The sequence below is a fragment of the Anas platyrhynchos genome, chromosome 1 (assembly GCF_047663525.1).
Source record: "Anas platyrhynchos isolate ZD024472 breed Pekin duck chromosome 1, IASCAAS_PekinDuck_T2T, whole genome shotgun sequence".
NCBI classification, from domain to species: Eukaryota; Metazoa; Chordata; class Aves; order Anseriformes; family Anatidae; genus Anas; species Anas platyrhynchos.
This window is the reverse complement of record NC_092587.1, coordinates 192193935-192208841: the sequence shown is the minus strand read 5'-3', so window position 1 is coordinate 192208841 and position 14907 is coordinate 192193935. Positions and strand designations below refer to the sequence as shown.

Sequence of the window (14907 nt, the reverse complement as noted above, 5' to 3'; positions counted from 1 at the left end):
TTTCAGTTGTTACAGAGCAGTGCCCACACAGAACCAAGGACTGTTCAGCTCCTGGTGCTGCCCTGCCAGTGAGGTACTTGGGGGTGCACAGGGAGCTGGGAGGGGACACAGCCAGGAGCTGACCCAAACTGGCCAAAGGGATGCCCCATACCACATGGCATCATGCTAAACAATTAATATAGTGTGGCTGGCCAGGCTGCGGAGGACCACTCCTCTGGGATAGGATGGGCATCGGCCAGCAGGTGGTAAGCATTTGCATTGTGCATCCCTTGCTTTGTACAGCCTATTGTCATCATCATCATCATCATCCAGTTCTTTTTCTGTACTATTAAACTGTCTTTATCTCAACCCATGAGCTTTTACTTTTATTATTATTATTTTTTTCCTCCCAATTCTGTCCCCCATCCCACTGGTGGGGAGGGAGTGTGGCTATGTGGTGCTGGGCTGCCTACTGGGTTAAACCACAACAAGCTGCTAAACTGCTGTCCATCATATTCGAGAAGTTGGGGCACTCCAGTGAAGTTCTCAACAGACTGGAAAAAGTGGAAACACAACCCCCACTGTTTAAAAGGTGGAAAAAAAAAAAAAAAAAAGGAAAACCCGGGTACTACAGGCCAGTCAGTCCCACCTCTGTGCCTGGAAAGATCACGGTGCAGATCCTCCTGGAAACCATGCCAAGGAACCAAAAAATAAGGAGGTGACTGGTGGCAGCCAACATAGCTTCACTAAAGGCAGATTGTGCCTGGCAAACCTGGTGGCCTTCTACTATGGGGTTACAGTATTGGTAAAGGGGAAGAGAACAAAAACTAGAGGGTGGATGTTGCGCTGGGTCATGTAGCAAGGTTTTGTTACTGGAGGGTGGCAAGGGTGGCTTCTGTGAGAAGAATCCAGCAGCTGGTAGATGTTAGATAAGGGCCAGTTTCAGCTGGCTTCAAAGGGACCTGCTGCTGGCTAGAGCTGAGCCAATACGTGATGATGTATGAGCCTCTGAAAGAGCAGATTGAAGAAAGGGAAAAAAAACCTGCAGCTGAGGGAGTGAGGAGTGAGAACCATCCATGCAGCCCCCAAGGTGAGTGCAGCAGGAGGGCAGGAGGTGCTCCAGGCACAAGGCAGCACAAGTTCCCCTGCGGCCCGTGGAGAGGCCCCTGGTGGAGCAGGCTGTCCCCCTGCAGCCCATGGGTCCCACATGGAGCAGATCTCCACGCTGCAGCCCCCCCATGGGTGGAGGAGCCCCCGGTGGAGCAGGTGGATGTGGCCTGGAGGAGGCTGCGGCCCATGGAGAGCCCCCGCAGGAGCAGGCCCTGGGCCGGAGCTGCAGCCCGTGGAGAGGAGCCCCCGCAGGAGCAGGGGGTCTGGGGGGAGCTGCCGCCCACCCGTGGGGGACCCGTGCTGGAGCAGTTTGCTCCTGGGGGATGGACCCCGTGGGACAAGCCGTGTGGGAGCAGTTCCTGAAGAGCTGCAGCCTGTGGGCAGCCCCCGCAGGCTCAGTTCGGGAAGGACGGCATCCATGGGAGGGACCCCACGGGGAGCAGGGGCAGAGAGGGACCATGAGGAAGCAGCAGAGACGGAAGCGCCATGGACTGACCGCAGCCCCCATTGCCGTTCTCCTGTGCTGCTCCCATGTGCTGCTTGGGGGGAGGAGGTGGAAGAGGGTGGATTGGGAGAAAGGTTTATTTAGTTTAGTTTGGTTGGTTGTTTTTTGTTTCTTACTGCTCTAGCTTGTTAGTTCCCTTCCAACCCAAACCATTCTATGATTCTAATGCTTAGCTATGGCTAAATCCCTGAATTCTATTTTTATTTGGATAGAAGTCCTTTGGGAGCTCATCTTGACAGGCTGGTGTTACAAGTAGAAAAGACTTTCTCTTATTAGATGCTTTTTTATTTCATTCTTTGATGTGTCATTTTTTAGTACAGGACAAAATGCTGAGTTAAGTAAATCTCAAGATAGTCTGGCAGCTTGAAATCTAGTAAATTTTTTGTGATATTATCATCACAGAAAAAATAAATAAATTAGACCTGTATGTTTTCAAGATCATACAGTTACAGTGTATTAAGCAGTAGGTTTTATATCTATTTCGACTAATTCACTGATTTCATTTGCAGTACTCTAGACATAATCCTGATGTTTGGGATGTCTCCCAGGTGACCTAAGGAGGAAAAAGAGATTATTTATCAAGTGTTCTTTGATATTTATTTTCTGTAAAGATCGTATGATGTGCTTTCTTTCTACACAATGTTGTAGTCTAAATGAAAGATACTTTAGGTAGCTATAGCTACTAAGTGAGAGGGATTGCATTTTTGGTAGTAAAAGACAGAACTGTGGAATATTTATGAGTGCCAAAGTGCACCTGGATCAGAAACACAGGCCAGTCAGAAATATGAGTCAGGAAACATAAGAAATAAAAACATCAGAAAAGCCTTAATGGTCTCGCTAGTGTTCCCACTAGCCTGCTGCTTTTCAGTTTCAAGGGTAAAGGAACTTGTAAGCCTAAAATAGAGAGATCTCAGAAAACACAAATTTCTGCTCTGCAAACACCCTCTTTTGAAGACTTGAAATAGAGGCATATCTTAAGTAAATGCAAATTGTTACCATTAGGAATCAAAGTTACAAAATGCAAAGTGAAGAAGCCTTCATCGAGTAAATACAAAATCTGTGAAAATAATGAAGATTCTGCTGTAATATTGCTTTAAAAATACACACATATATTACAAATTTATTTCTCTTATATTTAAAAGGAAACAGTTTCCTCCTTTTACACTTCATAGCAGTCAAGTGTTTGTCAAGTATTGGTGCTGTCATCTGTCAGAAGACAAGCTGTTTGGTGCACTTAGCAAGTTAACAACAAGTCTACTGTCACAGGGCACGCTATGTTCCCAAACAGAAGGCACATTTGTTGAAGAGTCAAACTCTAGTCTTTTTTTCTTGTTGTTGTTTGAGATAAACTGCTTCTCAGAAACAAGAAGCACATTTTAGCTGTTCTCAAATTCTCTGTAGTTTACAAAAGATGAAAAATACTTACTTTTTGTAATTCTTTTCACAGCCTGTAAGTCTTAACGTTAGATACTGAACTCCCAGTGAAAGGTTTCAGAAACAGAAAAGTAATTGAGTGGATTGCCTGGTTAATGGCATGCATGCTAATTTTATCAAGTGAGTGACCTATGGTTACGATAGAATACCTCAAATTGCTGTAGTGCTAAGGTTGATTTAAGATTTTTTTTCCAGAATATTTTTAGATTTTCACTGAAATCTAAAAACTGCTGTGGAAGGGAAGTTATGTAAGTTATGCCAAGTACAAATAGAAACGATCATGCAAAATAGCTGTTCCCTCCTATTTCCTTATTTCAGCTTTCAGAGAACAGTGTTCAGAAGAGCAGCAATTTCTCCCAAAACAGCAATATAATGATTAGAGCTGGAGGGAAAAAAATGAACTATGCTCAAAAGGATCACTTATGAATCATTTTATGACCTCTTAAACTGATGTAGCATCTTTCAGCAACAAAAGTGGGTTTACATAAAATATACATAATACTGGTTGCCATACTAAAAATATGCAGGCTTAATTAGGGCTAGAAATCCTTATGTGAAGTTTTACATTTATATTTGAATCCTTTTAATTTTTACATTTTGTAATCATTTGAAAACAAAAGCTGTGAAAGAGAAAATAGGTATAGAAGAGTCTGAAGACAAAGTCTGAGTCACAGCTGACAAAATAAGCTCACCCTCTATGAGTCCTTAAGCTACATTCTCCTCTGAGGGGTACAACATCATGACTGTGCTTGACTTCATCATGTGTAAATAACTTTCTTGGAAACTCAGCCAGTTTTATCCTTTTTCACCTCAGCTCATGGACTACTGTGTGTGAGGCCTCAGCTCAGCGCTGCTTCCTGTGTCCTCGTTTCATTTTAGCCACGGAAATTGCTTATAGCAGAACTCAACTGATGTACTTCACGGAATGCCTCTCTTGAAAGTCTGGGGTTTTTGTTTCTAATTCTCATGACCTCTATGTAAGATGCTTAAAAAGCAACAGAACCTTTTATTTTTCACTTTCAGTAGGTTTGATATAGAAAGCCTTTTCACTAATGTGTTTTAGAGGAATAAAATCTGTGTTACTTATTTGAACAGCTTCATGACAATCACTGAGTCACAGAATGGTGAAGCTGGAAGGGACCTCTGAGTCCATCTGGTCCCACCCCTGCTCAAGCAGGGACACCCAGAGCAGGCTGCCCAGGACCATGTCCAGGCAGATTTTGAAGATCTCCAAGGAGGGAGATTCCTTAAATAATGCCTTACAATGACTACTGTTTGCATGGACGGCAGTTTGCCTGAGGAATAGTTCCTAGGTTACAGATTTAAATACCAATGAATTGTCCTCTCCTCTCCTCTCCTCTCCTCTCCTCTCCTCTCCTCTCCTCTCCTCTCCTCTCCTCTCCTCTCCTCTCCTCTCCTCTCCTCTCCTCTCCTCTCCTCTCCTCTCCTCTCCTCTCCTCTCCTCTCCTCTCCTCTCCTCTCCTCTCCTCTCCTCTCCTCTCCTCTCCTCTCCTCTCCTCTCCTCTCCTCTCCTCTCCTCTCCTCTCCTCTCCTCTCCTCTCCTCTCCTCTCCTCTCCTCTCCTCTCCTCTCCTCAGCACAATAACATGTAAGGAATTGCTGCAGAATTTCATGAAAGCTTTGCAGTCTGATCCTAGAATGGCACTCTAGGTATGAAGATGCTATTTTAAGAGTCTAGTCAATACAAAAAATGTGTACTCAAGTGGTGTTACATTACATTGCTATTATACTTTTGGTAATCAAAACCATCCGTGTTCTCATTCAATACATAAGTTAACTGAAAGCACATATAATTTGAGCACAGAGTAAACATACTTTCATTCATTCTAAGTTGATGATCCTGTAAAGGACGTTACCTAAATAGCAATATCCAGATGCCTAAGATGAGTATCAGGTATATAAGTTCTCTAACAGAGCTGTTTCTAAATATGAGTATGTCAGAAGTGCTACTGGCTTTTCATCTCAGGAGAAAGCAAGCCCCCCAGGTTGTCCTGTGACAAGGAATCTCAGAGTTGTTCCTCATATCTATATCTACTGTTAGATTGACTTAATTTTGTGTATATTTTTCAGATCAGCAAAGAAGAATCTTAACAGGTCATCTTGAAGAAAAGTAATTAGTAATTGTGCTTATGAAATCTACTGGATAGGTAATTTGATCGTCATGGCTCTCTAACTCATCTCACTCACTGACAAGGTGAGTTCTTTTCACACTATCTCACATGGTACTATTTCCAGGCAGAAGATGTTTCCTATTATCTCTCTACTGAGATTGCCAAGAAATGTCAATAGTTAAGGGCTTTTTTTTTTTTTTTTTTTTTTTTTTTTTTTGTTATGGGTAAGGTCATATCAACGCCTACCACTAGATGGTACTGTGGCATAGACCCTCGTAAGAGAGAGTCAAACAAAGTTGGGGTTTGGAAGGTAAAGACAATTTATAGGATACATAACATTACATCAACAGCCTGTTCCAAAGGAAATTTTCTTATCAGCACTGCTGAATAAGCAGCTGTGTCTTAAAAAATGCTTATACTTAGTTGTGATGTAGTTCTTTGTAGAAATAAAAAAGAAGTGTTTCACTAAGTGAATTTCTCAGTACTGAAAGACACCTTGGTTGTGGGAGTGGATAAGGCACTGACTGTCCACTTTGGCCTCTTTGTGGCTATTTCTGCAGGTCTTCAGCATCCACATGGGAAGAAGGAACAGTGAGGAGACATTTGCCCCTGCAGCATGGAAGACCAACAGCCTCCTTATCTGCATGAGACAGAGCATTGCCAGCAGGTCATGGGAGGTGATCCTTCCCCTCTACTCAGCCCTGGTGAGGCACACCTGGAGTTCTGGGTCCAGCACTGGGCTCCAAAGTACAAGAAAGAGACATGGACACACTCTGAAGTGAGTCCAGAGAAGGGCTATAAAGGTCACTAAGGAACTAGACATGTGAGGAGAGGCTTCAGGAGCTGGGACTGTTCAGGCTAAAGAAAAGAAGTCTTGAGCAGCTTCTGATGAGGGACAGGTGGAACTAGGCTTTTCTCATTGGTGCCCAGGGAAAGAAAAAGTGGCAATGGACACAAAATGAAATGCATAGAAATTAATTTAACATCATAAAAAACTTTTATTTTTTTATATACTTTTTATTTTTTTATTTTTTTTTTACACTTAAGGGTGAACAGCCACTGGCAGAGATTGTCCAGAGGTTATGGGGTTCTGGAGTCTCCCTCCTTGGAGACTTTCAAAAGCCGCTTCGAGCTGGTCTTTGATAACCTGCTCTGGATGTCCTTGCTTTGAGTATGAGGTGCTTTCCAACCTCAGCTCTTCTGTGATTCTGTAATTGCAGTGCAATAGCTGGAAACAGGGAGGAGGCATGTAAGCTACTGGTATCAGGAACACTGTGACTTGAGAACAGGAAACACCTTTTAGTGAGACGAGTGCAAAAATACTGAGCCTTCCAGTTTTTGTATGCAGGTTTCTGAAGTGATGCTTCCATCTTTTGGGTACTAAGGATGGGATGAGTGAAAATCCCAATATAATCTACTGTTACCCCCCTGCCCACTCAATTTTTTAATTTATTTTTTCACAGTGATTTTTTTCTTTGTGATTTTCATTACAAAATTCCATATCAAAACTAAGAGAACTTAGTAAACTAGAATTTAAAAGTGTGCTTGGAATCCAGCACATTTCTAACAAAATAACAAATACCTCACTTATACTGTGAAGACAGCACTTTAATTAGGTATACAATTTGTGTATCTCACTAATATTTAGCATCTATAAAAATAATTTCTGCAAATCATGAGAAGACTGTATGTCAAAGAAAATGTCAGAAAACAAGAAGTCAAAAGCCAGCCTATATTTACTCCAATTTCAGCATTTTCAAGGTGTACTCAAGAGTAGATACTTGTACTTGAAATTGTTTCACTGTGAGCTCTCTCCATTGGAAGGAACTGTGTCAGGCCTTGGGAAAACATGAAATGTCCCTTGTAAAAGCACTCCTGGTTTTCCTCCATTCAGAAACATTTTTTGTTCATCACCTTGAACATGAGTGATGACACATTGGGACATCTAGCCAATGTCCTCTGAAGGAAAATTTCACCTATGGTTACACTGATGTTGGGAAATAGTCTTCAGAAAAGACAAAGAGGGGATGAGACACAGAGGGATACGAAGGAGTCAAAGTCAAACCTATCATAAAGATTTGTGTGATCTGTTACTTTCTCAGTGGAGTTTAAATGAAAACAGATGCTGGCAAATTATGTTCCAGTGTCACCTTTATGAGACCATCTCTTCTTTTCCAGCTTTTTGCTTCTATTTTTTTCTTTCTCCTCTTTGTAGAGGTTGAAGAAGCTTTTCCCTCAAGGACTTGCTCTAGGGTTTACTTCACAGGGCTTCCTGAAGCACCATCCTCCCCAGGTTCTGCCTGAGGAAGAGAGATTACACTTTTCCTTTTGGCATGAGAGGATAAATGATATAATTTGTTGTTGATAAAGACATTTGCACTAAAGAAACATCTTCTCACACAAATAATTCCCTTTGTTGTCAGAATTCCATGAAGTATGATCAGCAGGAACAAGTAAGACCCTAAGTAAATGTGTTAATTGTTTTTGTGCCTTTGATAATAAAAGGGAAACACAAACACATCAGTAGGATTGTCAAGGGAAGGTACTTCATTTCTGGTAGTCACACATTAAAGTTAGGTACCCATGATTAAATTTTTTAAATAAAAGCAGGAAACAATGACATGGTTGCCTCTCAAAGCAGTACAAGGATATTAATAAGAAGCTAACATCCTGTTTTGACTGATTCATTAGACCTTTTGGAGTTGTACTTTCAGCATCTGCAAACAGGGATTGTGAATTACAGTCCCCACTCCCCTTCACATCATATGGATTGCACCTACACCGTATGGCAACCCAACATCCAGGTTCCTTGCTCTTTTCTGTAGAAATCAGCATGCAAGAGTGCCAGATGCTCACTGCTAGGGAATGGGAATGTGTACACAGTAATAAGGGCACACTCCTAGCTTCCCTGACCTAGGCACAGATCTATTTCACAGATCCCATTTTTGGCTAAGGCTGTGGGATACTTAGAATCTGCAGTGGGAGAAATGGAACTGCATTCAGACACTAAAAATTATGGCTTACTGTTGAGAGGGAGTGGTGGAAGCCAGCAGCTTGCAGGGGAAACACAGGAATGCTTAGCCCAAGAAAGACTGGACTGTTCTAAGTTCCTCCAATACAAGGTAGACAATGAAAAACTTGAGGCAGTTCAGTGGAGGCCACTAGGGTGCTTAAGGAACCCACTTTGTTCAGACCTGAGGAGAGAGAGGTTTGTGATGAAGGATAAGGGTTGTTACGATTGTATAGGGAGAAATACTTTCACCATGAGGACAGTCAGGCAGTGGCACAGGTTGTCTAGAGAAGCTGTGCAGTCACCACCCTTGAAGATTTTGGAAACCTGGCTGGATAAAAAGCTGAACAACCTGGTCTGATCTCAGAGGTGATCCTGCTATTGGGGATCTCCCAAGGTGCACTTCAGCCTAAATTATACTGTGCTTCTGTCTCTTAACAAAAGAGTGTTGGGTTAGTTACATGTTCATCATTCTAAGCAAAGTATATAAATCACAGAACATAACGCCACTCTATTCTTTCCACCTTGTGCTCCATATAGAAATGACCTACAAGTCCTTCAGTTTTACTGCTGCTTCATAAGCTATCAAAAAGTTCAGGGGTAAGTCAATGGAAAACAAAGCAGTTCACAGAATAAATGGATGAATGAAATGTAAAACCATAACAGGGCAGGCCAAAAGCAATTTAGATGAACTACTCACTTAAGGCATAAAAATAATAATAATAATAAAAAGTAATAAAAAAATAAATGTTCTGAACACTTCAGAAGCAGGATGTCTGCCAAGATGAGTATTGGGTTATTAGAGTACTGAGGTGTAAAAGTAATACTGGAGAGGATACCGCAATACAAAACTAAATTCTTTAAATCAGTATTCATTCCAGAAAGGATAAGGGAAGCTCTCACACTGATTTTTTTATTTTATTTTCTTACAGGGGATTACATACAACTCAAATGTTCAAGAGACATTGACGTACTGGGAAAAGTCCAGTGGAGGGCCACCAGGATGATGAAAGGACTGGAGCATCTCTCCTGTGAGATAGCTGGGGCTGCTCAGCCTGGAGAAGAGGAGGCTCAGGGGGATCTCATCCTTGTCTGTAAATCCCTGAAGGGAGGGTGCAGAGAGGACAGAGCCAGACTCTGCCCAGTGGTGCCCAGTTCCAGGACAGGAGGCCATGGGCACAGCCGGGCACCCAGGAGGCTCCCTCTGAGCACCAGGCAGCACTGCTGTGCTGGGCGGGTGACGGAGCCCTGGCACAGGCTGCCCAGAGGGGCTGTGGGGTCTCCTCCTTGGGGATTTCTATAAGCTGCCTGGATGTGGTACTGGCCAGCCTGCTCTGGATGTCCCTGCTTGAGCAGGGGTTGGACCAGATGGATCCAGAAGTCCCTTCCTACCTCAACAGTTCTGTGATTCTGTGAAATTGTCCTGTCAATTTAGAAGAAATTCTAAAAGAAACGGATAAAATGATTAGTAAGAAACAAGTTGTTAGTGCCAGATACTCTTCATCTAAGAGTCCTGAAGGAACTCAAGGAACTCACATATACTGTTAACTCACTACTCAACATGCCGTTTTACCCATCATTTATGCGGGTTGTGGTTGTAGAGGAATGAAAGATTCACTTTCTTTAACAGTCCTTTATAAAGACATCTTACTATTTTTACAAAATGTATTGAAACTGTATAACAATTAAACTGCATACTCAACGATTTTAAAATGAAGAAAGGCCAACATGGATTTTAGGTCGATACTGAGATTAACTGTTTGCTAACTTTTGGAAAAAAAAGAAGAAAAAAAAAGCTTTAAGCTTCTTTGAAGGAATCAAGAAAATTATTTTTATAGCATGTGCAGGGAATTGCAAAATGTAGGAGATGCTGGAAAAAAAAAAAAAAAACAAAAAACAAAAAACAACTAAGTTGCATAACAAGAAGAAGGGGGTAGAGGTGGGGTTGGGAGGGAGAAAGTGGTGGTGTGACATTTTCCACCAGCTGAGGATGTCAATTTCTTACTCGTTCTTTGCCAAAGCAGGAATCCCAGGCCACAATATTTAATGTCCCTCTTCAGTACAATGGCATACTTCTCAAGGAGAAGTCTGCATTAATTTGGCTGTTTTTGCTATGTTCAGCCACACCATCCCCAAGGGTAGGTTATCTTTTAACCCAAGTACCCTCTGTGCCTCTCCCTCAAACACTGTATAATTAATCATCCTGAAAGGTGGCTAAGAGGTAAACAACCAATTTCTGTATTGCAGATGCTGCTGCTTTGTCAAATAATCGGTGCAAAGACATGTTAACAGTACGAAGGGAGATTCACGTCTTTGTTCATTCATTCATTTCACTAAGCTGTCCATTATTGGTTGTCCAGTAAGGTAAGTGAAAATGAGGGAAAAGCTACCCAAAATAAGTGTTAGGAGAGAATGAAGGATCTTTCTTTTATCATGGCATCTGTGATTCAGCTTGTATAAAAACAATAGGCTGGATCACACCCGCTTCTAGGGATTGCTTGGAGCAGAAACAAAGTAATTATTAGAATTAATATGAACAAAAGTATCCTGGCTGATCTTCCTGATGGACTCCTGAAGTAATAAGAAACAGACCTGAAGGTTTCAAGCTGGTCACTTCCTAGCACAAAGCTGCTTTTGGGAGCGAACTGATGAGATGTGAAATTTGTATTGCCACAGGCAAGGCAGAATTACCCTGCCATGTGTCTGTGATGCTAATGTAATTAATCCCAGTAAAGCTCATTTTTAAATAGCTTAAACTAGAAGTTTAAATTTATTTTATTCTGCTACTCATTGAATGCATTCTGATACATTGAATGGAAATGGAAAGGTCCAAACTGGTGAAACTGGAAACCCGTCTAAACTGAAGTACAAGATGGTCGTACCCTTCAAACAAACAAGTGAAAATTGATAATTCCCAAATTAATGAAAATTTGTCAGTAAAACTGAATCAGATTTAAAAACTGAAAGCTAAAAATGAAATGAAAGTATAAAGTCATTGAAGAATCCTGAATAATGAATCTGCCCTGATTTTTGAGGAATGCTGGAGGGTGCCTCACTACTTGAATCTGATGCAGTTACTGAAGACCCAGTCAGCCACTGGCATGGTGCCTGCTGCCATGAAGAATGGAATTTAAAAAAATTTGGAGTGTAAAAACATGGAGTGTAAAAACATTGACTTGATGAAAAATTCTGTGCCTTTCCACACAGACAATACTTGTGCAGTAGAATAATGTAGAATTTCCTAAAAAATCATGGTCTTCCAAAGTCTCTTGATGAATAAAATTTGCTATTTTCTGGCTTATCATCTCCAACTTACTCTGAACGATCTGAATGATCTCTCTCTCTCTCTCTCTCTTTTTTTTTTATTTTTTTTAATCTTCTTTTTTTTTTTTTTAATTTATTTAATTTGATATCCATACATTCAAGGAAATTGCCTCCATACACATTTCACATTCTGTTAAACAAGGCTATTTCAGTGCTCCTTCATTCCTTCATTGACAAGATAAACCAATTATTGTAACAGCAGAGGTTATTATGTTTCATTAGACTAGGAGAGGTTGCCAAGTTCTGTTAGGTTAATACTTTCTTAGTTTTCACAATTTTACTTTAAAGCACCTTACTTTTTTTTTTTTTTTTTTTTTAATACCTTTTTATTTTAAAGCTATTTTAGATCACATTTCATTCCCAACTATAGATGGAACTGCTTCAGAGGTAGGTGATGTCATTCTTAATTTCTCTGCAAAAATTACTCTGAATTAAATTCTTAATTATTTTGTGATTGAACTGCATAGTTTTCTTTGGATCTCTCACGGGAACTGGCTTTCCTTCAAAGCCAGAGGCATGCTTCTGAGGCCTGGGCTTTCCTCTGCTCATTGCAGAGCTTGCCATATATCTGGTGGTGTTGCAAGTTCCCTGTCCTCTGTCTGCTTTGTCTGCCTTGTTCTCCAGAAGTTCCCAGCAGCTACAAATCTTTGGTTATTTCCAAGGCAGAAGGTCCCCTCCATTTTCCAGTGGTTCCAGCTTTCAGCGCTGGCAGACAACTTTTCCCACTGCTGCCAGGCCCCAGCCTTTTAACAGAAAACAAACAAAGACAAACAGCAGATACACTTTCTGTCTGCATTTTTTTTTCAATTCTTAGTGTTTTATACATAATCATTTTTAAACATTATAATAAAAATACTTTAAACATTATTTTAACATTATATTTAACATACAATTTAACATAATATATTTAATATTTCGAAAGCATAGGAAAAGCCTTTGGGTGGTTTTCATGGAGGTCCAAGAAAGAAGCAATCCTCTGTTGAAGGACCATCTTTGCTCTCATCTTAAGGAATCTGCTGATAATTGTTGCTGGAGACAGAAGACTGTGAGGTGGGTCTTTGGCCTGACCCATTATGTGGGTTGTTCAGTCCATGTAGGATTTTATAGTAGATCTCATATCAAAGAATTTGCTAGCTGTCTTCCAATACGACCATCTTGAAAACCTATCTAGGGAAGCATCATTCACATTAACCATCAGAAGGATCCTAGTAAAGGATCATGGAAAAACTGAGAAATCAGTTACATGAACATGCTCAGCAAGCCTGAATCAACATAGCTCTGTTGGCTTCAGGGAGATTGTGCTGGTTCACACCTGCTGATCAAATGTCTCACTGTATTAATTTAATCTTAAATGGCACTGTGTACTAGGCCATGGTTACGGTGAACAGCAGAAGCTATTGGCCTGGGTATTTTTCATGGGGCTGTTTAAGAAACTGGTGATGATATATATATATAAATATAAATATAAATATAAATATAAATATATATATATATATATATATATATATATATATATATATATAATATATATATATTTTATATATTTTTATATATATATTTTTAATATATATATATTTTATATATATATATAAATTTATATATATATATATATTTTTTCCCATTGGAAAATGATAGTTCAATGCTTTCCTGAGAAAGAAAGTATATTGAAGCCAGTCCGAAATGAAATAATAAAAAACAAAAGATTTTTAACACTTTAAAGAGTCCCACTAACTTAGCTGCAATAAAAAAGGTGTTACTCAGTTCTAAGCAATTTTCTGTTTCAAAATCTGAATGTATTTCTTCATGTCTGAGAGGCTATGCAAATGTTTAAGAACTTAGTACCAAAATAATTAATAATTAAGTGAAATGTCTAGGATGAACCTGATCCAGTTCTTTTACGTGTTACCCAATCATAAAATAAAGTGTCTTCAATCAACTAATGACAAAATTATATGTCAAGAGAATTAATTTGTTTTGTAAATGGGACGTGGTTCCATTCAAGACACATGAATATATTTTTGTGGACTTCAGGGACCCACTTCTGATGTTGGAGAACTTGGCTTCCAGAATCTGGGCAAACTGAATATATGAAGCATAACCTTTCATCCAAAATGTCACTAAAATTTTATTTTATATTTTTCTGGAAAAATTATCTGTCTGATTAAGATTCCAAAGCCTGTGGTATCTGAAACTCTTTGCCCAGACTCTTTTAGCACAGGTAGCACTGCACAGTGAAATAGGCCTTTGATATGAGATTGTATTCACTGTTTGTTAGGTCACGTGCCCTGTTCTTTTCGTAATATATTGTTCCTACAGTTTACTGCGTTTGTTCTGGGTGCTGGAACAAATTTTTAAGAATATATATTTTCAGAAAGACAAGGAGCCTACTAAAAAATTTAAATTTAGCTACTAAATGAATATGTCCGACAGTGTAAAATACAATGGGTTATGCTGAAACCATAGACACTAGCATTTTCCCTCAGAATTCAGAATATGGTATATGATGTTTTGATAATTATAAACAGGGCTTTTAGGAATACCTCAGGCTCAAAAATCCCGTGGAATTAAGAACCTTTTGAAAAATCTTGTGCTGTGCTTTTAAGGTTTTCATGAGGATTTGGTGCTCAGCAAAATGCTGATCTTCCGTGTTTTTGCTGCACTATCAACATAAGCTTTTACTTATGAGTAATACCAGGGTATTTTTCTTTACATAGAATTACTCTCATCTGTATGTCTGAGTTTTCCATTAAAGTTATCTGGTCCAACCTAGGAGCAGATAAGGCTCTCACTTTGCCTGGCAAGTCACAATATGACTTGAAATCCTAGTTGCAGCTATCAGTCCAGAGAACCTTACACCGTTCCCCTGTCCTCCCCATAGCCAGGATGCTACCCCTTGACCAACATACAGGTCTTACTGACCATGACCCTGCTTTTCCAAGTTGCTTCTCCAGGATCTGTACATGAGTGGTGGATGGCAGACCCATAGCCCAGACCTTCAGCCATGCCACGTCAGAGCTGCGGACACTGCACCCAAGTCAACACCCTGGGCACTGAGAACAGGATTCAACACAGTACAAGGCTGGTAGGAAAAATATAAGCCACTGGGTACCAAATACTTTTTCAAAAACTAATTCTGAGCATTACCATAGCTAAAGATTTATTCCCTCTGCTCTGTCTGAATTTTCCCTTTTTCATACATATTTTGTTACCACTCACATCTGAGAATACTCTGACATAGAATGCAGGAAAACAGATTTCTGTTTCTTTGTCTATTGACATCATTTGTTACTTTTTCTTGCTCCTATGAACTACATCAGTTAGTAATCAGCTTCCAAGCAACCACTTGTGAGAGTTTCTCATGAAGCAGAATAGAAAAATATTTTACCATTTTTATTTGTCTCACTTCATATAACT

The 14907-nt window shown here is 40.1% G+C and overlaps 2 long non-coding RNA genes across 2 annotated transcripts; both read left to right on the top strand.

The window, feature by feature from the left end:
- Positions 1–4905: 4905 nt before the first annotated feature.
- On the top strand, positions 4906–11486 carry LOC119716305 (uncharacterized). Its single transcript, XR_005264128.2, has 3 exons — positions 4906–5242; positions 5720–5937; positions 9102–11486. It is a non-coding gene; the product is annotated as an uncharacterized lncRNA (long non-coding RNA).
- Positions 11487–11637: 151 nt separating this feature from the next.
- On the top strand, positions 11638–14569 carry LOC140001346 (uncharacterized). Its single transcript, XR_011806517.1, has 3 exons — positions 11638–11880; positions 12416–12543; positions 14433–14569. It is a non-coding gene; the product is annotated as an uncharacterized lncRNA (long non-coding RNA).
- Positions 14570–14907: the final 338 nt, after the last annotated feature.